Source organism: Jaculus jaculus, chromosome 6 (assembly GCF_020740685.1).
Source record: "Jaculus jaculus isolate mJacJac1 chromosome 6, mJacJac1.mat.Y.cur, whole genome shotgun sequence".
NCBI classification, from domain to species: domain Eukaryota; kingdom Metazoa; phylum Chordata; class Mammalia; order Rodentia; family Dipodidae; genus Jaculus; species Jaculus jaculus.
In genome coordinates this window covers 71,469,416-71,496,732 of record NC_059107.1, presented here as the reverse complement: position 1 = coordinate 71,496,732, position 27,317 = coordinate 71,469,416, and the positions used below count along the sequence as shown (strand labels likewise).

The window sequence follows — 27,317 nt, the reverse complement described above, 5'->3', positions numbered from 1 at the left end:
GGATGTTCAGGTTGCCCAAGAATGACCTATTTCATTCAATATGCAGTTGGGAGGCCAAATGTTCTTTCTTGTGGCCACCATACATCAAAAGATAGCTAATCTAATTCCCAGAATTTATTGAGGGAGAAGGCATCACAGGTGGTACCCAAGTCAGAGACTCTGTGTTGGGAAAATGAAAAGTTAGTTAAGAAACATGTTAAAGGACTAGACATGTAATTTGCCTGTCCCATGGTGGAGTTGTCAATTTCCATAGGTGGCCTCCTGGGGAAAAAAAAGTTAGACACAGAATGACAAAACAAACACAGAACAAAAGGACAAAGACATGTGGCCATACTGAACCGAAGCAGACAGATAAGGGGTTGGATGACCTCTCGTCACTGCCCAGGATTGGGAACTAGTGCTGTGTCCGGCCTTCCACTGAATCCCCCTTATCTCTGGAGGCTGTTCAGACTAGATGACTCTCCATTTTCAGTGTTCATCTCTTATGACTACCACTCCTTCTTGCTGGGGCCTGGAGAAAGACCCAGAGGCTGAAGAACGTCTCTCAGCAGCTGCCCCCAGGGCCTCCACCCTGCAGTTGGAGTAGAGTCCTAAGTGACCAAGACTCTGTGAGATCAGACTCAGGGGTCAGCTTAGTTCCTCCAAAATGCAGTGAGTCCAAGACCAGAAATCAAGTTCAACACCACTCAAATACGGATTTTAAAAGGAGAGCCTTTACTAGCTGACCAGTGCCTGTCCCCTCACAGCAAACTGCTGAGGAGGAGAGCAGCCCCATCTTAACTTATCATTGAGTTTATAAGGAAAAAAACAAAACAAAACAAAACAAAACAAAAAAAAAACCTTTTACAATGGTCAGGGAAAAAAATCACATTCTTTTTTTTTTTTAATTTTTTTTTTTGCTCATTTTTATTTATTTACTTGAGAGTGACAGAGAGAGAAAGAGGCAGATAGAGAGAGAGAGAGAGAGAGAGAGAATGGGCGCGCCAGGGCTTCCAGCCTCTGCAAACGAACTCCAGATGCGTGCGCCCCCTTGTGCATCTGGCTAATATGGGTCCTGGGGAACCGAGCCTTGAACCAGGGTCCTTAGGCTTCACAGGCAAGCACTTAACCACTAAGCCATCTCTCCAGCCCAAAAGCACATTCTTTTACAATGGTGTAGAAAGTCCCCAGCACCCACTCCCATAATTCTATTTTGCAATGCAAGCAAGCATGATTACAAAAAGCAGAATTTTTTCAGTTAGGACAAGTTGTGCAACAAATACCAGCTATCTTAATGGAGACTACATCCTCATTTTTGTTTATATGGCTTTGTTGCAGTCAGATTCACATGGCTGGCAGAAAAGACACCACCAAGAGCACCTTTTGGGGAAAAAATAGGTTTAGTTTGGCTTACAGACTCAAAGGGAAGTTCCGTGATGGCAGGGGAAAATGGTGACATGAGCAGAGGATGAACATCATGTGGACAACAGGAACAGGAGAGTGTGCCAAATACTAGCAAGAGGAAGCTGACTATAACACCCATAAGCTGGTCCCCACAATACACTGCCTCCAGGAGGCATAATTCCCAAATTACCATCATCTGGGAACATAGCATTCAGAATACCTAAGTTTATAGGGGACACCTGAATCAAATCATCACATCCTGCCTCCTGGTCCCCATAATCTGATAACCATACATGATTTAAAATGAAATGTATTTGTTGCACTTTAAAAGTACCTATAGTTTTTAATCAGTTCCAATGATATTCAAATATCCTCATAGTCTAAGGTCTTTTAACTGAACCATAATACAAAAAAACTCCATAATGGCACAGAATAAACATTCATGTTGCAAAAGATAGCATTAGGCATAGCAAAGAATATTCAAACAATACAAGATTCAAACAGGGCAAATATCAAACTTCGCAGCTCCAAGTCCAACAACTCTAGTCAGTGACAAGTCTCAAAATCCAACAATTCTAACCAGTGATGAGTCTCTACAGTTCCAATTCCACTCCTCCAGCTAGACTACTCACAGTGCCAGAAAACTTCATCTGGTGCCAGAAGCTCTCCTTCTCACCCATCCCATTATCTTGGTATCTCCACCGGATCTCCACTGCAGCCCATGTGTTGCAGTCAGGTTTGCATTGCTGATATAAATCACCCAATCAAGAGCAGTTTATGGGGAAAAGAAGAGGTTTATTTTGGCTTACAGACTCAAGGGGAAGCTTCATGATGGCAGGGGAAAATGATGGCATGAGCAGAGGGTGGACATTACCACCTTGTCAGAATTGTTAAGTTCATGACTGAGGCTGACAAGTTGCACTTGATCCTAGTGGAAGACAGGAAGGGTTATAGTATTGAGGCAGGGTATAGAACAAAGCCAGCTCTAGATGGTTGGTACCTCTTGCTGTGAGGAAACTTTCAGGTGTGATGCTTAACTTTATTGCAAGACTGCTGCACACTATACCCTCTTCATAATTTTCTATGGATTTGTTGGCATCATTATTTGGGACCCTGTGATTCATCTTTGACAATTCAATTTAATTGTCACTCTTAGTACACAGATGAACTTTGAGTGGCTGAAATCTGCAAAACTCAGTGTAATATGGGGTGTTTCTTGCAGGGAAGGAAAGGGGTTCAGGGGTTGCAGGTCCTATCAGACCTCCAGTGGGAGGTCATGGAGGAGAAAAATAGGGAATCTGCTAATTCCCATGCTCTTGGTTATCCCACCAGTGCCCCAGACCCCTTAAACACCCATCCCAGCTGCCACACCAGCTGCTGTGCTGTGGACAAAGTTCACTCCTGCACTACCTGCAGGCTAAGAGGACCCAGGCCAGTCACCTGCATTACTTCCTCCCTCTTCCCACCACTGGGACCACCATCCCAGCCAGCACCTCTATCCCAGCTTCTGCCTGGCAGTGCTGTGGACCAGGGTCCTCCTGCACTACCAGCAGGTAACATGGATTCAGGCCAGCATTCCTCCCTCCCTCTTCCTGCCACGGAGACTGCACTCCCAGCTGCTACCCCACAATGCTATCCCATTCAACCTTCCATTGCCATATCACCAGACCCACAGCAGTCCCATCTCCCTCCCACTTTGCTGCAGCAGATCCTGCAGTCTCATCCTCTTGTCCTGCCTCATCACCAGACCACAGAGTTCCACCCTCTATGCCACCCCTTGGTCCACAGAATCCCCAGTCTACATTACCCCTTCCTCCAGCCCCACTGGGCCACCTGATGACACAGTCACATAACCCAACCAATGAGCCCTTCCACCAGGTCTTCAGGTCCCCACCAGAGCTGAGCAGATTTTTCCTACCTGAGCAGACAGGACCACTTGCCATCAGAAGCCTAATCTAGTTAAATGTAAAAGGGTAACAATCACTGAAGACACACCAAGGGTAAACTACAGGTTCCTCCTGAATTAAATAAGATTCCCCACACTGTGATGGGCAGACCAGAGTGGAAAGGAATAACATAAAAAATAAAATGGAAGTAAATCCAACAAGGTTTCCCAATAGCACAATGGAAGTCTCTAATCAAAACATAGAAGAAACAATACTATCAGAACCCCAAAATGAAGGCACAAGCTATGTGACTCTGGCCAAGCAATTAGCAGAAATTTCAGAAAATCAACAAAGAACCAACAATTGTATGATTGCTAGATTATACATAATAGAAAAAAAAGGATGTCTTCAAAGGACAGTTACCTCATCTAAAGGAGAGCAGAAAAAGAGGATCTCAATAATCAGCTGACTAAGCTCAATGAAGACATAAATAAATGTGAGGATGAATTCCAAGACGCATTAACAAAATCAGAAAATGACATGAAAAGGAAACTTGACAGAGGGTTGGATACTATACATAAAAAGCAATAGAAAATATGAACCAAACTGAGCAAGTCCAAACCTCAACAGAAGCTCTTAAGAACAGAGTCAGTCACATGGAAGACAACACCTCAGAACTGGACGACAAGACAGAAGAACAGTTTGGGAGTTCAGAAGTTTCAATAAGTTCAAAAATTTCTGTGAACAGAACATGTGGGCTACCCTTAAATGTCCTAACATCCAGATCATGGGAATACCAGGATGGGAAGAAATTTAGACCAAAGGCATAGAGAACTTATTTAACAAAATAATCAAAGAAAACTTTCCCACTATCTCAAAAGAAAGTCCCATCAAGATACAAGAAGCTTACAGAACTCCAAACAGATTGGACCAAAGGATAAACTCTCTAAGACATATTATCATTAAGACTGTAAACATTGACCCCCAAAGAGAAATTCCTAAAAGCAGCTAGGGGAAAACAGCACATCACTTTTAAAGGTAACCCCATCAGAATTCCTTCAGACTTCTCAATGAAAACCCTGAAAGGCAGAAGGGCCTGGAATGGAACACTGTGAAGTCTAAGAACCAATGGCTTCCAACCCAAACTACTTTACCCAGCAAAAGTATCACTCATAATAGATGGTAAAAGAAAACCTTTCCATGATGAAAGTCAGCTCTACAACTATATAAACACAAAACCAAACCTACAGGGAGTACATCAGGGAATTCTCCACACAGAAGAGTCAAACAACCAACCTCAAGTGTGTACAAGAAGCAGATCACAACCACCAAACTCAGAGAAGGTGCAAAAAACTACAAAGTACAAGAAAGTACCAAACTACCACAATATGGCAGGGATTAAATCAAGCCTTACAGTTATTACCCTAAATATTTTTTAAAAAATTTTTTATTTATTTATTTGAGAGCGACAGACACAGAGAGAAAGACAGATAGAGGAAGAGAGAGAGAATGGGTGCGCCAGGGCTTCCAGCCTCTGCAAACGAACTCCAGACGCGTACGCCCCCTTGTGCATCTGGCTAACGTGGGACCTGGGGAACCGAGCCTCGAACCGGGGTCCTTAGGCGTCACAGGCAAGTGCTTAACCGCTAAGCCATCTCTCCAGCCCTATTACCCTAAATATTAATGGCCTTAATTCACCCATCAAGAGATAAAAGATAAGAGGGTGGATCAGAAAAATGGACCCCTTGATGTGCTGTCTTCAAAAAACCCACATAATAGACCACCCTGAGATTACATAATGAATTCCAGGTCATCCTGCGCCAGAGACCCTACCTCGAAAAACAAAACAAAGAAACAAACAACAAAAAACAAAACAAAACAAAAACCCCACATAACCACTAAAGACAGACATCTCCTCAGGATGAAAGGGTGGAAAAATGAAAATCCAAGCAAGCAGAAATAAGAAACAAGTAGACATTGCTATACTAATATTGGATAAAATAGACTTTAAACCAAAAGTAATCAAAAAAGACAAAGAAGGTCATATCTTACTCATCAAGGGAATGATCCAACAAGAGGATATCACAATCATCAGTCTTTATGCATCAAATACAGGGGCACCACAAGTCATAAAATAAAACCCACTTGACAACAAAACAAAAATAAACACCAACACCATCATAGTTGGGGACTTCAATACTCCACTACAGCAAAAAATAGATCATCCAAACAGAAATTGTTCAGGAAAGTAAGAGAGATCAATAACATCATAGATCAACTAGACCAAATGGACATCTACAGAACATTCTACCCAAAATCTACAGAATACACGTTCTTCTCAGCAGCCCATGGAACCTTCTCTAAACTAGGTAAAATATTGGGCCATAAAGTCTGCCTCCATATATTTAGGAATATTGACATAATTTCATGCATGATATTAGATCAAAATGCTGTAATTAGAAATTAACAACCTGGTTAAGATGGTGGCATAGATGCCAAACCAGCCTAGGGAGGGATTTAAGGAAAACTCCAGCAAAATACACTCTTCTTCTGAAAAGTGAAGAAGTATAGGTCACTCTTTCACACAGTGGAGAAGCTGGAGAGACCAAGATTGACCAGAAAGGAGAAAAACAGCCTGATCTGCATGATCTGCACACCTGCCTGGCACTGCCCTGCCACATGTGCCAAGCAGCAACAGCAGCAGAGACCAAACAAGGGGCTTTTTCAATTTCATCAGCCTCCTTGCAATGTTAAGAAAACAGAAGTAAAGACAGCTTGATCAACCAAAGATCTAATGAAAGGGAACCAGGTGGAACTGTGTGAGCAAATGAGAAGTCTGAACTACCCCATCCCCCACCATCAGAACCAGAAACCTCTGGCATTCAGCCCCCAGTGGCAATGCAGCCAGCACAGCTGATCAGAGGTCCAGGTCCAGAGCACAACAAGCAGGGATGGAGGTGGACACTCAGCTTTGGTGAGATTGGAAGCCACCTCAAAGGTTAACAAGGCCAACTGACAAAAAACCAACCAACCAACCAACAGGTACATAGGCCTGCATTGGAAGAGCTAATCTCTCTTTTCTTATCAGGGCAGGTTATGGGTTATATATTCTTGGTTGGTTTTACCATTTTCAAATAAGCTGTATTTGGGGGTTGAATATTTTTGCCTTTGATGCTTGCATATTTTTAGGGCCCTTGTCTTTTGATTCTGTCATTATTGGGGTCAAGGTGTGATGCAGATCCAGGTGGACCTGGAACCCAATTCAGAACAGAACTCTCTACCTCCCAGCTGACAAGATTAAGGTTGTAGAACAACACACACCCTTAGGCAATTTGGCACTATAAGACTAATTGTTTGTTTTAATCCCCATAATTGCATACTTTGTGCTGGTTTTTATTGATTGTGTATGTTGCTCAGCTGAAGTTTAGAATTGGCCAGTGAATTGTTCCACCAAGTCCACCAGAATACTTGCTTAGCAAGTAAACTCAACACATAGGATTACTTCTGAGGCTGGATTAGGGGACAAGAGCTATACCTGGCACCTTGAACTCATGTCCTGAGGGTATATAGAGGTGGACTGCCACATCTAGAACACTGCAGATAAGCAGAAAACCCAAGCATTAAACCAATTCAGAATGCAAAAGTTGCTACATTATAATACAAGAAACTCAAAGAATCAAGACAATACAGTCCCACCTAGCTCTGGAGAATACAGTCAGTGTGGTGGTTTGATTCAGGTGTCCCCCATAAACTTAGTTGTTCTGAATGCTAGGTTCCCAGCTGATGGATATTTGGGAATTAATGCCTCCTGGAGGGAGTGTATTGTTGGGGGCGGGCTTATGGGCTTTATAGCCAGTTTCTCCTTGCCAGTGTTTGGCACACCCTCCTGTTGCTGTAGTCCACCTTATGTTGGCCAGGGAGTGATGTCCACCCTCTGCTCATGCCATTGTTTCCCCTTGCCATCATGGAGCTTCCCCTCAAGCCTGTAAGCCAAAATAAATCTCTTTTTCCCAGAAGCTGTTCTTGGTTGGGTGATTTCTACCAGCAATGCGAACCGGACTGCAACAGTAAAGTGGTACCGAGGAGTGGGGTTGCTGCTAGACACCTGACTATGTGGTTTCGGCCTTTTGGAGCTGATTTTCAAGAGGAATGTGGAAGGAGTTGAAGCCTTGGCCTAAGAGACGCCTTGCAGTGCGGTAAGTACAGCTTGATGGACTATTCTGGTCAGAGCTGTAAGACCTGAATGCAGTAAGAACTATACACTGTGAGGTTTGGCTTATGAGGGTGAGAAAAAGCTTTGCCTGGACTGGGCTAGCAGATTTGTGTGAGAAGCTTGCTCTTGTGTCCATGTCCTGAGAAGTTGTGCAGGATTGCTTTGCGTAGAAATGAACTGGTGTGTGCAGAGGGATATGGCACAGAAAGAAAAATCTTTGGGTGAACTGTTGCCCATTCAGCTGCAACTGAGAGATTACAACCTATGAGACTGGGCTAACTGACCTGCGCTGGGGCAACAAGAATAATGTCAACTCTTTTGAAGGAGCCTGAGTGCTCAAGGAGTGTCCTGTTCTTCAAAGTCTGCTCTATTCCCCCCTGGATTAACAAATTGGCACCTACCTGGTATCATGGAGTATAAAATGCTGGAAAGAGGGTCATTGAGTTTGCAACACGGTCTTGTGTTTTGGAAATGGCCATGGGCAGTGTGAAGCAGGTTTGTTGGTTGCCTGCATAGAGACCCCATGGAGCCATGAGGATGAACCGTGGCTTGCAGTGGAGACCCAGTGGAGATGCCGGGACCATGAGATGGCTGCCGAGGAGCTGCCGGCCCAGATGAAGTTTTCCAGGAGTGTGAGTAGCCTAGCTGGAGGGGCAGAATTGGAATGCCAGAGACTTGTTGCTGTTTAGAATTATCGGACTTGAAGATTTGTCACTGGCTAGAGTTGCTATACTTGAAGCTACAGAGTTTGATGTTTGCCCTGGTTGTTTTAAATCTTGTATTGGTTGAATGTTTCTTTGCTATGCCCAATGCCATCTTTTGCAGTGTGAATATTTATTCTGTGCCATTATGGGTTTTTTGAGGTTATATTTTGGTATTATGTCTCAGTTAAAAGATCTTGAACTATGGGGATGTATGAACATCATTGGGATTGATAAAAAACTATGGGGACTTTTAAAGTCAGACTGAATGCATTACATTTTACATCATCCATGGATATCAGTTTATAGGGGCCAGGGGTGGAATGTGGTGGTTTGATTCAGGTGTCCCCCATAAACTTAGGTGTTCTGAATGCTAGGTTCCCAGCTGATTGATATTTGGGAATTAATGCCTCCTGGAGGGAGTGTATTGTTGGGGGCGGGCTTATGGGCTTTATAGCCAGTTTCCCCTTGCCAGTGTTTAGCACACCCTCCTGTTGCTGTAGTCCACCTTATGTTGGCCAGGGAGTGATGTCCACCCTCTGCTCATGCCATCGTTTTCCCTTGCCATCATGGAGCTTCCCCTCAAGCCTGTAAGCCAAAATAAATCTCTTTTTCCCAGAAGCTGCTCTTGGTTGGGTGATTTCTACCAGCAATGCAAACCGTACTGCAACAGTCAGTGAAATAAAACCTCTGTGCAAAATATCACCAGTAGAAGGGATGAAGGAGAGAACAGAATATTTAAACTAGAAGACCAGGTGGCAGACCTCATACATTCCAAAAAAGAGAAAGACAAGCTAATAGCAAGCATGAATGGGAATTTCAAGATATCAGGGACAGTGTGAAAGATCAAACATAAGAATATAGGGTATAATAATAGAAGGAGAGGAATTTCAATCCAGAGGCTTAGTAGGTGATCTCAACAAAATTATAGAAGAAAAATTTCCCTAAATTGGGAAAGAAATGCCAATGCAGATACAAGAAGCTTTTAGAACACCAAACAGACAAAATCTGGAAAGAACCTCTCCTCGCCATGTTATAAATAATAAGCACACAAACCAGAGAATATATACTGAAAGAAGTTAGGGAGAAAAAGCAAGTCACTTACAAAGGCAAACCCATCAGAATAACTGCAGATTACTCACCACAAACTTTAAAAGCCAGAAGGGCTTGGAATGATGTATTGCAAGTTCTGAAAGATAACACCTGTCAACCAAGATTACTTTATCCTGCAAAGCTATCTACCCAAATTAATGGAGAAATAAGAACATTCCATAACAAAAACAGGCTGAAGGAATCTATTACAACTAATGCCAATCTACAGAAAATACTTGAAGGAATTCGTAATGCTAAAGAGAAAGCAAAGCACACACAGAAGGAAATAGGAAAAAATAAATGATTCTCAAATAACAGATAAAAAATGAGTAAAAGGAAACAGGAAACACTACAAAATAAGAATAATGGTGAGAATAAATGCATGCCTTTCAATAATAATTCTTCATATCAATTGCTTCAATATACCAACTAAAAGACATAGGCTTGCAGACTGGATTAAAAGGCAGGAGTCATTTGTTGTCTGTAGGAAACTCATCTCTCAATAAAAGATAGACACTGTTTTAGTGTGAAAGGATGGAAAATGGTATTTCAAGCAAATGGGCCTAGGAAACAAGCAGGGATTGCTATTCTAATATCTAATAGGATAGACTTCAAACCAACATTAGTGAGGAAAGATAAAGAAGGTCATTTTGGCCCATGACACAGACAACAGTCATGGTTTGGTACAAGCCACTCTGCAATGTCAGGAGCCTAAGCAGCATAAGCATGGGCAGTATCCACCAGCAAAGCCAGGATAGATGGGAAGCTTAAGTGTTTTGTGATGTGGATGAAAATCGCAGGTTAAAGCATAAATTGGCAAGAAAAGTAATAGCTCACCCAGGAAGCTGTAATGAAAGAAAAAGTGCTACAGGTTGCCTAGAATTGACTGGCTTACAAAGCCATACTGTTGAAGAAAGAAATAATGAGTATGATGCAAACCCAAATAATAGTTCTTCTGGTAACAGTTGTGAAGCAAGTAAAGACAGTGACACTGAAGAAAAGATTGAAATGAGAGCAATATCTGGAGCCACAAGCAGAAAGGAAAATGGAAGAAAGAACCATCATGATAGACATCCCTTTATGTTCTCAAGAAGCAGCTTGAGTAGCACCTTCTGGCACTAGACACGCTGACTGTCTGGGGACTGACTCTCTCCTGGCTTCCAGCCATGCCATTCCATTTTACGTGTCAGCTGTGTATGAAATCTTCAGCAATAGGGTCTTACCACTGGCCTTTGGTGGGTCATCAAGTACTCTGACAGAAGTCTGTCATTGTTTTGGGAAACCTTGTAGGTTTCTCTGATCAAAAGCTCATAGTGGATGGTACCCCCAAGCTGGTAGTGGGGGTTACAGGTCGGTGCCCACTAAGAAATTGAAGAAAAACATAACTAATATACAAGAGTTAGAGAGGAGGGGGGGAGAGGGGGAGAGTGAGGGAGGGAAGATGTAAAAGATTTAGGTTAGTGTTGATCCTACCCTCTCCAGTGTCTTGTGGTTCAGGTGTTTTCTGTAAGGGTCTAGTGAAGGTTCAGCCATTTGGTCTGTCTTTTAAGAAGTAGAATTTTATGGTACCATTGCCGTTTGGGTCCAGATTACTGTTTTCCACCAAAAAAAAAAAAAGAACCCAACATGGCTCAGGGAAATTTTGCGGAAGAGGGGGTGGAAAGAATGTCAGAGTCATATGTTGGGTCATGATATGCAGAGACATTTATCGTACCAATAACTGTGGGCTAACTCCACAATGCACGACCCATTTATATCAACAAGAAGGGTCCATTGGGAGGGGGTAGATCATGGATGAGCCTAAACAATGGTACCAAACTGCCTGTATTTGCTGAAAAGAAAACTAATAAATTAAATTAAAAAAAAAAAAGAAGCAGCTTGAGGATGGTTGCTACTACATTAACAGGAGGAAATGGTTAGTGAAGCTTCCACACTAGATCAACATCATCACTATTTTGGAGTTCTCTGTGAAGCATTTCAGCCAATGAAAGGCCTTGTCACCATCACAGTTTGGTGCACACCCACATGTATGTGCATTATATTCCAGCTGAAGAGAATGTTGATCTTTGTAAGAAGATGGTGGATGGATTAAGAATAACCTTTGATTATACTCTCCCACTGGTTTTGCTTTACCCACATGAGCAAGCTCAGTATAGAAAGGTGACTTCATCCAAATTTTTTCTTCCAATTAAGGAAAGTGCCACCAACACTAATAGGAGTCAGGAGGAGCTGTCTCCCAGACCACCTTTGTTGAATCCATCCACACCTCAGTCCACACAGAGTCAGCCTACTACTGGGGAACCAGTCACTCCCAAGAGACGCAAAGCTGAACCAGAAGCGTAGCAGTCCCTGTGGCATTCCTCACATCACAGCAACTGTGACAGGTGGTCTGAGAGCAGCACATCACCTCAGCCCAAGTGCCAGCAGCAGGACACATCCACTGCCATGCTCCGACTCTTCCTGCGCTTGGAAAAGAAGACACCTGTGCACAGCGGATCATCTTCCCCCGTTCCTCTTACTCAAGTAGGGAAGAGAGCACTGTGTTTGCTGGCTTTGAAGGGAGAAGAACTATCAAAATTAATGAGGCCCTCTCCTGGAAACTTGTGCCCACTGATTATCCCCCAGGAGACCAGCCACCTGCTCTCTCTTATATTTATGGGCACAATATTTGTTGCAATTGCTTGTAAAACTTCCAGGCATCCTTTGAAAGATGCTCTTACCTGAGAAGAGTTTGAAGGCTTTACTGAAGCATTTGGATCTCTTTCTAAGGTTTTTATCAGAATATCATGATGACTTCTTCCCGGAGTCAGTATATGCAGCTGCTTCTGAGGCACACTACAGCACCAAGAAACACAGGGCAATGTATTAAAGTTTTGCTGGTGCTACAAGAGTAGATGTTTTGTTTTTGTGTTTGGGGATCCAGGTTCCAGGTGAACCAATGAGATGATGGTCTTCTCTTCAGGCACACACTGGGGAGCTCCAACAGGCAGGCAGGCTCAGTTTGAGTTTTTCACATTTTGTAGTTATTTCTGTTATGAGTTAATTCTTCAGCTGGATGTGGTAAATTATGCTTTTTAATCCCAGCATCAGGGAGGATCATGAGTTCTAGGCCAGTGTAGGCTTCATAGTGACACCCTGCCTACAAAGTGGAGAGTAAATATAAGTTAAAATACTATTTACTTCCAGAGTGCCTAGATGTGTTCTCATATAATTCTGCTTAGGCCATCTGTTTTAACATGACAAAGAAAAGCTGTAGCTGTGCTCATAGTGAAACATTTATGAAAATATACACAGGACAGGCTATTTTGGTAGATAATTGTAGTTGGTTGTCAGCAAGAACCATGTTGCTTACTTATGTTAACATTAAACAAATGTTCTTGAAAATTGTTTTCATGCATAGGGCAAATTTAGTTTGAGGGGTAGGGTGGTAATTTTTTTAGTTTGTACTAGGAAAGTATTTAAGAGGAAATTGATATTGATGGTGAAAGAGATTGCTTATAACAGTTCCCTCTCCATGAACTACAATTTTGGGTCATATAAATAACATATTGCCTTTCTTATTTGAAATTTTACAGTTACATTTGGCTGTATAATGTTACAGTTCCTCTTCTATGAAATGTTATTTTGGGTCACCTAAGTAAAGCATTGTCTTGTTTGAAAGAAAAAAATAAGGTCATTTTATACTAATTAAAGGAACAGAAAGACATTACAATCCTAAACATATATGCACCTAACATGGGGGCTCCCAGTCTCATCAAACAAACACTTTTAGACTAAAGGTCACAGATAACATCAAACACAAATGTTGTAAATGACTTAAATACCCCACCTTCATCAATTTACAGGTCATCTTGGCAAAAAATAAATAAATAAAGCCGGGCGTGGTGGCACATGCCTTTAATCCCAGCACTCAGGAGGCAGAGGTAGGAGGATCTCTGAGAATTCGAGGCCACCCTGAGACTACATAGTGAATTCCAGGTCAGCCTGAGCCAGAGTGAGACCCTACCTCAAAAAACCAAAATAAATAAATAAATAAATAAACAAACAGAGACAACTGAATTAAATGATGTCATAGAACAAAAGGACCTAACAGATATCTTCAGAACATTTCATCCAAATGCTGCAGAATATACATTTTTCTCAGCAGCACATGGAACATTCTCTAAAGTAGATCATATACTAGGACACAAAACAAATCTCAACAAATACAGGAAAATTAAAATAATCCCTTGCACTCTATCTGACCACAATGGGATTAAACTGCAAATCAGCAACAAGAAAAGCTATAGAGCATAAAAAGTTGATGGAGACTAAACAATACATGATTGAATGATCAATGGGTCATTGAAGAAATCAAAAAGGTAATCAATAAATTCATAGACTCAAATGATGATGATAATACAACATACAAAAAGCTTTGGGACACATGAAGGCAGTCTTAAGAAGGAAATTTATAGCTATAAGTGCCTATATTAAGAAATTAGAGAGTTCACAAATAAACAACTTAATGTTTCACCTTAAGGCCTTGGAAAAAGAACAAGGCAAACCAAAAATCAGTAATGTGAGGAAATAATAAAGATTTGGGCAGAAATTAATGAAATAGAAACAAAAAAAAATCCAAAGAATCAATGAAACAAATGGTTTTTTGAAAGGATAAGCAAGATTGATAAACCCTTAGCAAATTTGACCAGAAGAAAGAGAGAAGAAACAAAATTAATAGGATTAGAGATGAAGAGGGCACCATTATAACAGACACAAAAGAAATTCAGACAACTAAAAGGACATACTTTAAGAATATATATGCCTCTAAGTTTGAAAATCTGAAAGAAATAAATGATTTCCTTGATTCATATGACCTACCAAAATTAAATCAAGATGAGATAAACCATTTAAATAGACCTATAGCAAGTACAGAGATCCAAGCAGTTATAAAAAGTCTCCCAACTAAAAACAATTCCAGGCCCAGATGGATTCACTGGTGACTTTTACCAAACATTCATGGAAGAACTAACACCACTGCTTCTCAAACTTTTCCATAAAATAGAAAAGGAAGGAATTCTACCAAACTCCTTCTATGAAGCCAGCATCACCAATGTGGGGCTCCTTCCCACTCAGGTAGTGCCAAGGGAAGGACCAGGCCTGCAAGTTCCTCCCTAGGGGTTGAGGAGGATGATGAGCGTCGGACGACTCAGAAACCTCTCTTGGCCACCGGAGAAAAACCACACTGAGTCGGGAGTCTTTTCCATGCAGAAACAATTTGCTTTATTACTCTGAGCAGTTGCCTATATCATGTTGGGGATGAAGGCGGGGATTTTAGGATGGGGGAAGAGGTAAGGGCCAATAGTAAACTTTAATTATTGAAATGGTAATTATAATTGCCACATGGAGGTAGCAGGCCAGAAGCCATTAGGTGTCTTGCTGAGTCATAGCTGGCCAGAGACAGGTCACCAAACTTTAGCTAGGCTCAGGAAGTTCCACTAGGCCTCATACCTGGGCCTTTTAGGGCCCAACACACCATCATACAAACATCGGACAAAGAAGCCGGGCGTGGTGGCGCATGCCTTTAATCCCAGCACTTGGGAGGTAGAGGTAGGAGGATTGCCATGAGTTCGAGGCCACCCTGAGACTCTATAGTGAATTCCAGGTCAGCCTGGGCTAGTGTGAGACCCTACTTTGAAAAACAAAAACAAACAAACAAACAAACAAAAAAATCAGACAAAGACAGAACAAAAAAAAGTTAGAGACCAATGTCCCTCATGAGCATAGATACAAAAATTCTGAAAGGGCTGGAGAGATGGCTTAGCAGTTAAGCGCTTGCCAGTGAAGCCTGTGGACCCCAGTTTGAGGCTCGATTCCCCAGGACCCACGTTAGCCAGATGCACAAACCGGTGCACACGTCTGGAGTTCGTTTGCAGTGGCTGGAAGCTTTGGCATGCCCATTCTCTTTCTTTCTATGCCCACCTGCCTTTCTCAATCTCTCTCTCTCTCAAATAAATAAATAAAAATAAACAAAAAAATCCTGAACAAAATATTGGCAAACAGAATACAAGAATATATCAAAAAGATTATTCACCCCCATCAAATTGGCTTTATCCCCAGAATGCAGGGATGGTTCAACATACAAAAATCAATAAATATAATATAAATGGTCTGGTAGGCAAAAATCACATGGTCATCTCAATAGATGCAGAAAAGGCATTTGACAAAATCCAACATCCTTTCATGGCAAAACTATTACAGAAACTGGGAATAGAAGAAACATATCTCAAAATAATAAAGCTATTTATGACAAACCTACAACCAACATAATGCTAAATGGAAAAAAACCTTGAAGCTTTTCCATTAAATTCAGGAACAAAACAAGGGTGTCCACTGGCCCCACTTTTGTTTACTATAGTACTGGAGGTCTTGCCTGTAGCAAGAGACACTCATAAAAGAGATACAAATTGGAATCTGGGTGTGGTGGCGCACACCTTTAATCCCAGCACTTGGGATGCAGAGGTAGAAGGATCGCCAGGAGTTCCAGACCACCTGAGACTACATAGTGAATTCCAGGTCAGCCTGGGCCAGAGCGAGACCCTACCTCAAAAAAAAAAAAAAAAAAAAAAAAAAAAAAAAAAAAAAAGAGATACAGATTGGAAAGGAAGAGGTCAAATTATCACTACTTACAAATGACATAATTCTATACTGAAAGGCACTAAAGACTGAACCAGCAAACTGTTAAAGCTGATAAACACTTTTAGCAACATAGCAGGATACAAAATAAGTATACAGAAATCAGTAGCTTTCCTATATACAAACAACAAACATGTGGAGGATGAAATCAGGGGATCTCTCCCACACACATTTGCCTCAATAAATAAATAAAGTACCTTGGGATAAACTTAACCAAGGAAGTGAGGGATCTCTACAATGAAGACTTTAAAACACTCAAGTGAGAAATAACAGAACACACAAGGAAATGGAAAGACATTTCATGTTCTTGGATTGGAAGAATGGATCTTATGAAAATGTCATTCTTACCAAAAGCAATTTACACAATTAATGCACTTCCCATTAAAATTCCCATGTCATTCTTCACAGAAATAGAAAAAAATTCCTAAAATTCATTTGGAAGCACAAAAGACCTGAATAGCTAAAACGAATTTGAGCAGCAAAAATAAGGCTGGTGGTATCACCATACCAATTTTAAGCTATATTACAAATCCATAGTAACAAAAACACCATGGTATTTGCACAAAGACAGAAATTTAGATTAATGGAACATAATAGAGGATCCAGATGTTAATGCAGGCAGCTACAACCATTTGATTTTTGACAAAAATGCCAAAAATATTTATTGGAGAAAAGACAGCCTCTTGAACAAGTGGTGCTGGGAAAACTGCATATCTATATGTAGAAAGAAAAATGAAAATATATTCTTGTCTTTCTCCATGCACAAGAATCAAATCCAAGTGGATCAGGGACCTTATTATAAGACTTGAAACTCTGAAATTGCTACAGGAAAAGGTAGAGGAAACCCTTCAACATATTGGCATAAGTAATGACTTTCTGCATATAACCCCAAATGCTCAGAAAATAAAACCAGTAATCAACCACTGGGATCTCACAAAATTACAAGGCTTTTGTACAGCAAAGGACACTGAAAATACAGCAAAGAGATAACCTACAGAATGGAATCAGCTAGACATCTGAGAGGGGATTAATATCCAGAATATATAAAGAACTTAAAAAACAGAACAATAAGAAATCAAACAACCCTATTAAAAAAAAATGGCCTATGGAACTAAATAAAGAGTTCTCATGGGAAGAAATACAGATAGCATATAAACATCTAAAAAAGTGTTCTACACACTTAGCCATCAGGGAAATGCAAATTAAAACTACCTTGAGATTCCATATCTCGCCTCTCAGAATGGCTACCATCAAGAAAACAAATGACAATAAATGTTGGTGAGGATGCAGTAAAAGGGGAACCCTTCTACATTGTTGGTGGGAATGTAATGTGGTATAGCCATTGTGAAGTGAGTGTGGAGGTTCTTGAGACCCCTAAAAATAGATCTACCTTATGATGCACGTATAGCACTCCTAGGCATATATCCTAATGACTCTTCTCACTACCTTAGAGATACTTGCACAACCATATTTATTGTTTCTCTATTCACAATAGCTAGTTAATGAAACCAGCATAGATGTCCATCCACAGATGAATGGATAATAAAGATATTCTACATCTATACAATGGAGTTCCATTCAGTGGTAAAGAAAAAAGGAAATTATGAAATTCACAGGGAAATGGGTGGATCTGGAAAGGATTATACCAAGTGAGGTAACCTAGGCCCAGAAAGCCAAACATCGCATGTCTCTCTCATATGTGAATTCTAGCTACAAATGTATAGACTGTGCCTGAGCTGGAACCAAAATTCAGTATCAGAGGCCCATAAGCTAGAAAAAGACTATAAGGGAGGGAGTATAAGGAAGATCTTAAGGGGATAGTAGTGTATATATGTAAGTAGAACAGATTACAGGGAGGGCAAAGGCCTAAGCTAGGTCAGGGGAAGAGTTTGTATAGAATAAGGGTTGGGGGGAGGGTCAATCAAAATTCAAGACATTCTGAATAAGATATATGAAAATCTACTTTCTTGAATAATAGCTTGTCCAGAAGCCATTGATTGTTACTAGGAAATTTTCAGTGCCAAGAATGGGATACCTTCCAGTGATTTGTTGGCCAGGCAGGTCCCTGTTGCCTTCAAAACATTATAGGCTATTGCCAAGTCCCTTGGTTTCCTTTGAGAAAGAGATGCTAAGACCCTATTGATGAAGACTTCACATGCCTGAGTGGCAAAGTCACTGAGAAATCAACTGGTATTGAGCAGAATACCCTTTGCCTGTAGCCCATCCAACTGAAAGATGGAGAAAGCTGTGCTGTATGCAGCCTTATGGGGACAGAAGTCATCAGTGATGAAACCAGTGGACACTGGAAGCCTCAAGCTTGGCCAGACAGGCCAAATGACTGAACAAGTGTAATAATGGCATGTCTGCTCTGGGGGAAACCAACTGTTCTCTAATTGGACTGAAGGCCCACTCTATGGGAGGGAATACATGCCTGGTACTGAAAACTTAATCAAAAGCCTATGGAAGGAGAGGTCATGAGCCTTAGGGGTATAAAGCCTGCTCTTGTCTGGGTGAATGCATATGTTACTCTCACCAAACTGCTCTCAAAACACTACACTTAATGTTCATATTCATATATTAATGCTAATCTCACTTCTGGTTAGAGAAGCTTCTGTTTTCAGATGGCAATGACCAGTGGGATGACCCAAAAGGCAACATAGGGGCTGGAGAGATGGTTTAGTGGTTAAGCATTTCCCTGTGAAGCCTAAGGACCCCGGTTCGAGGCTCCATTCTCCAAGACCCATGTTAGCCAGATACACAAGGGAGCACATACATCTGGAGCTCGTTTGCAGTGGCTGGAGGCCCTGGCGCGCCCATTCTTTCTCTCTCTCTACCTGCCTCTTTCTCTGTCACTTTTAAATAAGTAAATAAAAATAAACAAAAGAAATTTAAAAAAACAAAAGGCAACATAGTGCTGAGAAGAAGGGACAGAGGAGTGTCCTGCACTGAAACATCTCACACCCACCAAGGTTCAGTGTCCATTGCCAAAGAGGTGGTGGAAAGAATGTAAGAGCCAAAGGAAGGGTACCACTCCTTACATAAAACTGTCTAGAAATAAATTGGCCTCAATACCCAAGACTTTGCAGTGCTTAGCAATATCTACACAAGACCCTCATAATAGGAGAAAAAGATGACAATATCAAATTAAAAGAGAGACTAATGGAGAGAGGGAGGGGATATGGTGGAGATCAGAGTTATGAAGGGGAAAGTGGTGGAGGGAGGAAAATACCATGTTTTGTTGTCTGTAAGTATTGAAGTTGTCAATAATCTATCTATCTATCTATCTATCTATCTATCTATCTATCTATCTACATATACACACATATATACATATATATATATATATATATATATATATATATATATATATACACACACTTATATACATATATATATATATTTAAAAAAATTAAGTGATTAACAACAAGAGATGCACCAGGAACTCCATCAGCTCCTGTAGACTGAACAACACACTTTTAAATAATAAATGGGTAGTGGATGAAATAAAAAATGAAGTTGAAATGTTCTAGAATTGAATGAAAAATGAGAACACAGCACACCATGACATGGAGCATAGTGAATGCAATCCTTAGGGAAAAATTCATACCACTAACTGCCTCCATAATAAATACAAAGAGATCCCAAATCAATATCCTACCCACCCAAATAATGACATGGACAAACAAGAAGGAACCAACCCTAAAAGCTCCAAATGAAAAGAAGTAATCAAGATCAGAGCAGAAAGTAATGAATTGGAAACTAAGAAAACAATTAAGAAAATTTATGAAACAAAGAGCTGGTTCTTTGTAAAAAATAAACAAGATTGATAAACCCCTGGCCAATTTGATCAAGCAAAAAAAAAAAAGATACACTTCAAATTACAAAATTAGAAATGAAAAAGGAGAGATCACAACAGACATAAGTGAAATTGGAAGAATCATTAAGACTTATTTCCAAAACCTATACTTCACAAAATTGGATAATATGGAGGAAATGAATGAATTCCTAGACATGTACCACCTACCAAAGCTAAACTCAGAGCAAGTAAATCTCCTAAATAAACCTATCACACCCATTGAGATTGAAAGGCAATCAAAAACCTCAAAGAAGGTCCAGGACCAGATGACTTCTCAGTAGAATTCCATCAAACATTCATGGAAGTACTGTAACCAATATTTCTCAAACTGTGCCACACAATTGGAGAACAGGAAAAGCTCCCAACTCCTTTTATGAAGCTAGTATCACCCTAATACCAAAACCAGACAGAGATACAACAACAAAAACAAAAACAAATCTATAGGCCTAAGTCCCTGATGAACTTAGATGCAAAGATCTTGAACAAAATTCTTGCAAACCAAATTCATGAAAACATGAAAAGCATTATCCACTTTGATCAAGTAGGCTTTATCCCAGGAATGCAGGGTTGGTTCAACATGTGGAAATCTGTCACTATAATACACCACATAAATAAGCTTAAGCACAAAAAGCACATGATCATTTCAATAGATGCAGAAAAGGACTTTGACAAATACAATATCACTTCATGATCAAAATATTGGAGACAATAGGCATGGACAGTGTATATTTCAACATAATAAGGCTGTATATAAAGTGCCTAAAGCCCAAATAATACTTAGTGGGGAGAGACTTAAGGAATTCCCATTGAAATCAGGAACATGACAGGAGTGCCCACTGTCACCTCTGCTCTTCAACATAATACTAGATGTCCTAGCCCAAGCAATAAGACTGGAGAAAAAAATGAAAGAGATACAAATTTGAAAGAAAGAAATTAAGGTAGCCCTATTTGCAGACAACATGATTCTGTACATAAGTGACCAGAGAACCTCCATCTCAAAACTTTTGAAAGTGATTAACTCCTATAGCAAAGTAGCAGGATACAAAATCAATGCACAAAAATCAATAGCCTTTCTATATGCAAATGACAAAGATACAGAGAAAGAAATTAGCGACATTGTCCCATTTTCAATAGCAACAACAACAAAAAAATAAAATACCTTGGCATAACACTAACCAAGGATGGGAAAGACTTACATAATGAAAACATAAAAACACTCAAGAAGAAATTGAGGAAGACTTGCGAAAATAGAAAAATCTCCAATTCTTCTGGATAGGCAGAGTTAACATTGTGAAAATGGCAATCTTACCAAAAGCATTGTACAGATTTAATGCAATACCAATAAAAATCCCAGCATTTTTCTTCACAAAGATAGAAAAAATTATCTCAAAATTTATATGGCATAGCAGCAGGCCTCAGATACCCAAACATATCCTCAGCAAAAGAAACAACTCTTGCCAGGTGTGGTGGCACACGCATTTAAACCCAGTACTCAGGTGGCAGAGGTAGGAGGAACATCATGAGTTTGAGGCCACCCTGAGACTACAGAAAATGCCCAATATCCCTAACCATTAGAGAAAGGCAAATTAAAACAACTATGAGATTCCACCTTAGCCCAAAAAGGATAGCCAACATTAAAATATCAAATGGAAACAAATGTTGGCAAGGATGTAGAGAACTAGGAACCCTCATTCACTGTTAGTGGGAATGTAAGCTGGTACAACTACTATGGAAAGCAATATGGAGTATCCTAAAAAGGTTGACGATAGAGTTACCAACAGACCCAGTTATTCCCTTACTAGGCATTTACCCTAAAAGCTCCAAGCTTAGTTCAGAGATATTTGCTCAAGTATGTTTATAGTTGCTCAATTCATAATAGCTAAGAACTGGAATCAACCCAGATGTCCCTCATTGGACCAATGGATAGCCAAGATCTGGTATTTCTACATGATGGAATTCTACTCAGTATTTAGATAAAAATGACAATGAAATTGGTAGAATAAGTGGTCATACTTGGAACAGATCATTCTCATTGAACTCACCCAATCACAGAAAGACAATGATTGCATGGTCTCACTCATCTGTGGTTCCTAAGCTAGATCAGCCTGGATTCCAACATACCTAATAGGCATCTCAAGGACTGGACAATAGGGAGGGTGGTACAGGAGAGGAAGGTAAGGGTGGGGATGATACAAAACTGGACCCAAATTGAAATTGTACCATAAAATCCTAGATTCCTGGAAGACAGACTCAAAGGTTGAACCCTCATCAGGACCCTAGAGGAAACACATGAATCAAAGGGCCCTGGAGAGGGTAAGAAGAAGACTAACCTTAATTTTCTCCTGTTTCTCATTCTCTCTCTTTTTCTTCTTTCTCTTTGATATTATCTTTCTCTTCCTTCTTTCTCCCTTGTGCTGGCCTGTAACTCCCAGTAAATGGATGCACTTAATATCCACAATGAACAACAAGGTTTACCAAAAGAAGACAGACTTCTGTCAGAGTACTTGATTACTCATCAAGGTTAGTGGTAAGACCCTACTGCTGAAGACACCATATGCTGTCGATATGGAACATGGAGAGACCTTGCTGGAATCTGGAAGAGAGCCAATCTCCAGACCATTAGTTCATCTAGTGCCAGAAGTTGCTACAGAAGCTCCTGGGGGAAAATGGCCAACATCTGTCCAAGAAACTGGAGGTCTAAGCTACTCAGAAGCAAACAACCTGACATGATGCTCACACAAGTGAAATAGTGGCACAAAGCCATGGTGGGTAACCAACTGCTCTTGGATTGGCTAACAGATCCACTCAGTGGAAAGAAACCCATAGCTGAAACTGGAAAACAAATCAGAATCCTATCCAAATAAAGAGTTTGCTCTCCAATATCAAGCTCTTGGGCTGCAGGAGGACCTACACTTATTAAATTCTCTCTAATAAACCAACATTGTTTATCCCATTTAACTGGTACCGACTTTACTCTCTATTGGAGAATCTGCTTCTCTTTTTCATATGGGCACAGAACCTGAGGAGAGTATCAGCCCATCACACTTCACCAGGGCCCCAGATGAAACCATAGAGTAAGTGGGGAAATGAGGAAGCATGCTGCTTTCTTGGTGAACCTGTTATCAACACACGGGTGAAGGAGATACACACAGAGAACACTCAACTCATGCCAAATCAGATATCCAGAGACACAGAGGCTCCCAAGGGCCCATCAGTGAGTAGACCTAAAATGAACCCAAGTTGGCTCAGGAAAATTCAAAGAAAGAAGGCAGAAAGATTGTTAGAGCCACAAGTTGGGACATTATACACAGCGACACTGCCTCTTCTCCATAACTGATGGCTACTCCCACAATGCAGAACCTACAATCCCTATGGAGAAAACCAGCATCTCCAACAAGGAGGGCTCCTTTGGAGGGGGGAGAAGGATGAGGGTAAGAATGGGACCAACATGTGCTGTTTGCACACTGAGTATGTCCGTAACTAAAAATATGTATGTAATAATAAAAATTAAATTAAATTAAATAATTTATTATATTGGGCTGGAGAGTGGCTTAGTGGTTAAGGGCTTGACTGCAAAGCCTATCAAACCAGGTTTGATTTCCCAGTAACCACATAAAGCCAGATGCTCAAAGTTGCATAATGTGTCTGGAATTCTTTTACAGTGGTAGGAGGCCCTGGCATGCCCATACTCACTGCCTCTCTCTTAAGTAAATAAATAAATATTTTAAAAAGACTATAGCAAGTTTTGACAAATATGGGGGTGAAGCAAGCCTTTTTTGTGGTTTGTTTTTCAAGGTGGTGTCTCCCTAGCTCAGGCTGACCTAGAATTAAGAAAATCTTTTATATACTCCTATCATAAGCATAACACGGAAGAATTTAGAAACAGATATATACATTCCATTTACCTGTAGCTCAAGAACAGACTAACTACTCCATATTGACTATGGATCCATAGAAAAATTATAAAGAAAAACAGAGACAATAACCATAGAAATCAAGGAGGAGTCACTTATGTATGTACTTGATACTTGTTAAATTACACAGCTTGTATTTTATGCACTTTTCAATATGTCTTAATTCAAAATAAATCAAGATCAAAAGAACAAACCTGTGTACATAGCACACACGAGTAATCAGTTCATTGGCCCCTATAGTTACCTTCCTGTCCATCATGCCCATAGGGTTCAGGTGTTTGTTCCACTGTTTAGAGTCCAGTCTAACATTCCATCTTCATATTACAGATCAATAGGTTTAGGAGTTTTTATCCTCTAAGAATCAAACAAGATAGGGCTGGAGAGATTGCTCCGTGGTTAAGGGGCTTGCCTGCAAAGCCTAAGGACCCATGTTTGACTCTCCAGATCCCATGTAAGCCAGACACACAATGTGACACATGCACAAGGTTGCACATGTGCTCAAAGTGAAATACATGTCTGGAATTTAATTGTAGTGGCTGGAGGCCCTGGTTTGCCAATTCTCTCTCCTCTCTCTCTTTCATAAAAAAATGATAATAAAAATCAAACCAGATAATTCTACCTCTAAATTATTACTTTCAATATTTACATTCCCAGTGTCTCCTCAAGAGAAAGTCAAGTTAGAGTTAATTGTTAAGACTATCCCCTGGAAGAAAGAGAAATCACCAGTGTAGGTATTCAACAGTGAACACTACAAGCCTTATATTTGGCCAGCCAGGCCAAATGAACCAATGGGTGCAATAGCGTCATGTCTGTTATGGGGGAAAACAACTTCCCTCTAATTGGACTGGAGGTCTGCTCCATGGGGGGGATTACATCCCTGATACTTAAAACTTAAAACAGGGGTAGTCATAGGCCCTAGGGGTGTAACGTCTGCTGTTGTCTGGCTAAATGTATATACTATGCTTATCAAACTGCCCAGTAAGAACTTCTGTTAATGTTCATACCCGTATATTAATGCTACTCTTACTTTTGGTAGAGAATCTTCTTTTTTCAGATGGCAGTGACCTTGGGACAACTCAGAAGGTGATGGAAAGAAATGACCGCAGTGCTCAGTACTGCAATATCTCTATCACACCGTCTGAGACTCAGGGTCTAATGCGGAAGAGGTGGTGGGAAGAATGTAAGAGCCAAAGGAAGGGTAGGACTCCATACAACATGCTCCCTCCAGACACAAAATGGCCTGAATATCCATGATCTCACAGTGCCTGACACTACCTGCACAAGACCGTCATAAGAGGAGGAAAAGATCATGACATCAAATTGAAAAGAGAGACTGATTGAGATGGGGAGTGGTTATGATAGAGAATGGAGTTTCAAAGAGGAAAGTAGGGGGAGGGAGGGTATTACCATGGGGTATTTTTTATAATCATGGAAGTTGTTAATAAAAATTTGGAAGAAAAATAAGACTGTCCCCTGGGAGTTCAGGACAGATCTTCTTTGTTTTTATGACTAACTACAAAAATCCCAGGGCAAGCTTTCCTTGAAACCATAAATGTGCATGCAAAGCATCATATTATGCTTACTATTTCCCTGACCAACCACTTACTGTAACATTTCCTTCCAGGTAAGTCTCCTGCTCAGTAGATTTCTATCTAGTCACTGATGTGGAAATACTTTGTCCATCTAGAAATCAAGATAAAGGTAATATCAGTGTAGTTTGAAGTTGCCCAAATGTGGGTGGAGAGGATAAGAGAACCTATTGTTGATGCAAATCATGCTTACCAAAAACAGGATTTACTTTGCAGCAGAGTATTTCTGCAAAGTAAACATAGGGAGCTGAAGCACACAGGTAGCACTTTAGCTAGGATAAATAGAATCTTTGTTAAGCAGCATATGAAGTATTTGTCAAAATGGTACCACCATAAGCCACCACAGGCATTGGTTTCAACTAGTATTATTAAATAAGTCAGCCGTATCTATTGGTGACACTGGATTTTCACATCATGGGTTGGAGGTAAAAATATCCAAAGAAGAGCCAGGCATGGTGGTCCACGCCTTTAATCCTAGCACATGGGAGGCAGAGATAGGAGGATCACCATGAGTTCAAGGCTACCCTGAGATTACATAGTAAATTCCACGTTAGGCTGGGCTAGAGGGAGACCCCATGTTGAAAAAAAAATTGGCTTGAAGAGATGGCTTATTAGTTAAAGCATTTGCCTGCAAAGCCGAAGGACTCAGGCTCAATTCCCCAGGAACCACGTAAAGCCAGGTGCACAAGGTGGCACATGCATCTGGAATTTGTTTACAGTGGCTGGCACCCTGGCATGTCCATTCTCTATCTCTCTCTCCCCTCCTCTCTCCCTGCCTCTTTCTCCCTCTTTCAAATAAAAAATAAAAATAATTAAATTTTTTTTCCAAAACGTTTCAGTTTTATTTCCACTGTATCTCTCATTGTAGCAGATGGTAAGTACCCACCAGTATACAAGTAGTGGAATGACATTTTCCCCAAAGGAGTCTCATGCTGAGAATCTCTCTTTCTCTTTCCCTTCATCTACCCCCTTTTCCCTCCCTCCCTTCCTTCTTTTTTGCCAGAGATCAAACCCAGGACCTAAGGCCTGCTAAGTAATTTACTGTACCACAGAGCTACACTAAACAGAATGAAAATAACCACTAAAAGTTTTCCTTTTCCATGTCAGAGCATCTTACCTGTTATTTGCCTACTTACAAAGCAACTTGGAATATAAGGTTGTCTTGCTGGGCATGGTGGCACATGCCTTTGTTCCCAGCACTCAGGAGGCAGAGGTTGGTGGCTCATCATGAGTTTGAAGCCACCTTGAGACTTGAATTCCAGGTTAGCCTGGGATAGAGCAGGACCCTACCTCAATCCCCCCCGCCCCCACCCAGCAAGCCTTTCCATTGCAAAATAAAAGATGGGGGCGAGGAGTAAAGATTGAAGCTGGGTGTGGTGTCATACACTCACAACACTTGGGAGGCTGAAGCAGGAAGATTATGAGTTCCAGGTCAGGATGGGCTACACAGGAAGACCCTGTCTCAAAAAAAAAAAAAAAAAAAAAGTAAAACTAGGGAAGAAAAACCATCAATGGTATTAACCAGCAGTGGACCTTGCAAGCTTTATAGTTGGCCAACCATGCCAAATGTACCTGTTGGTGCAATGGTGGCATGTTGGCTATGGGGGGGAAAACAAGTGCTATTTGATTACATTTGAGACCCTCTCCAGGAGAGATAATTCATGTCTAGTACTGAAAACCTAATAAAAACCCTATGAGGTCAGGTGTGGTGGTACATGCCTTTAATCCTAACAATTGGGAAGCTGAGGTAGGTGGATCACTGTGAGTTTGAGGCCAGCCTGAGACTAATTCCAGGTCAGCATGGGCTGGAGCGAGACCCTACATCAGAAAAAAAAAAAAAAAAAAAAAAAAAAGCCTATGGCTTAGGAGGTCATAAGCCATAGGAGGCCACTATTACTGTTGTCTGGCTAAATAGATATATTATGCCCATCAAACTACTCTCTAAATACTTATATTTATGCCCATCTATATACTACTCTCAGTTTTAGTTCAAGAAGAATTTGTTCAG

The 27,317-nt window shown here is 40.7% G+C and overlaps 1 pseudogene; it reads left to right on the top strand.

Moving 5' to 3' along the window:
* The first annotated feature begins 2,659 nt into the window (after positions 1–2,659).
* LOC101593414 lies at positions 2,660–12,144 on the top strand (annotated as a pseudogene).
* Positions 12,145–27,317: the final 15,173 nt, after the last annotated feature.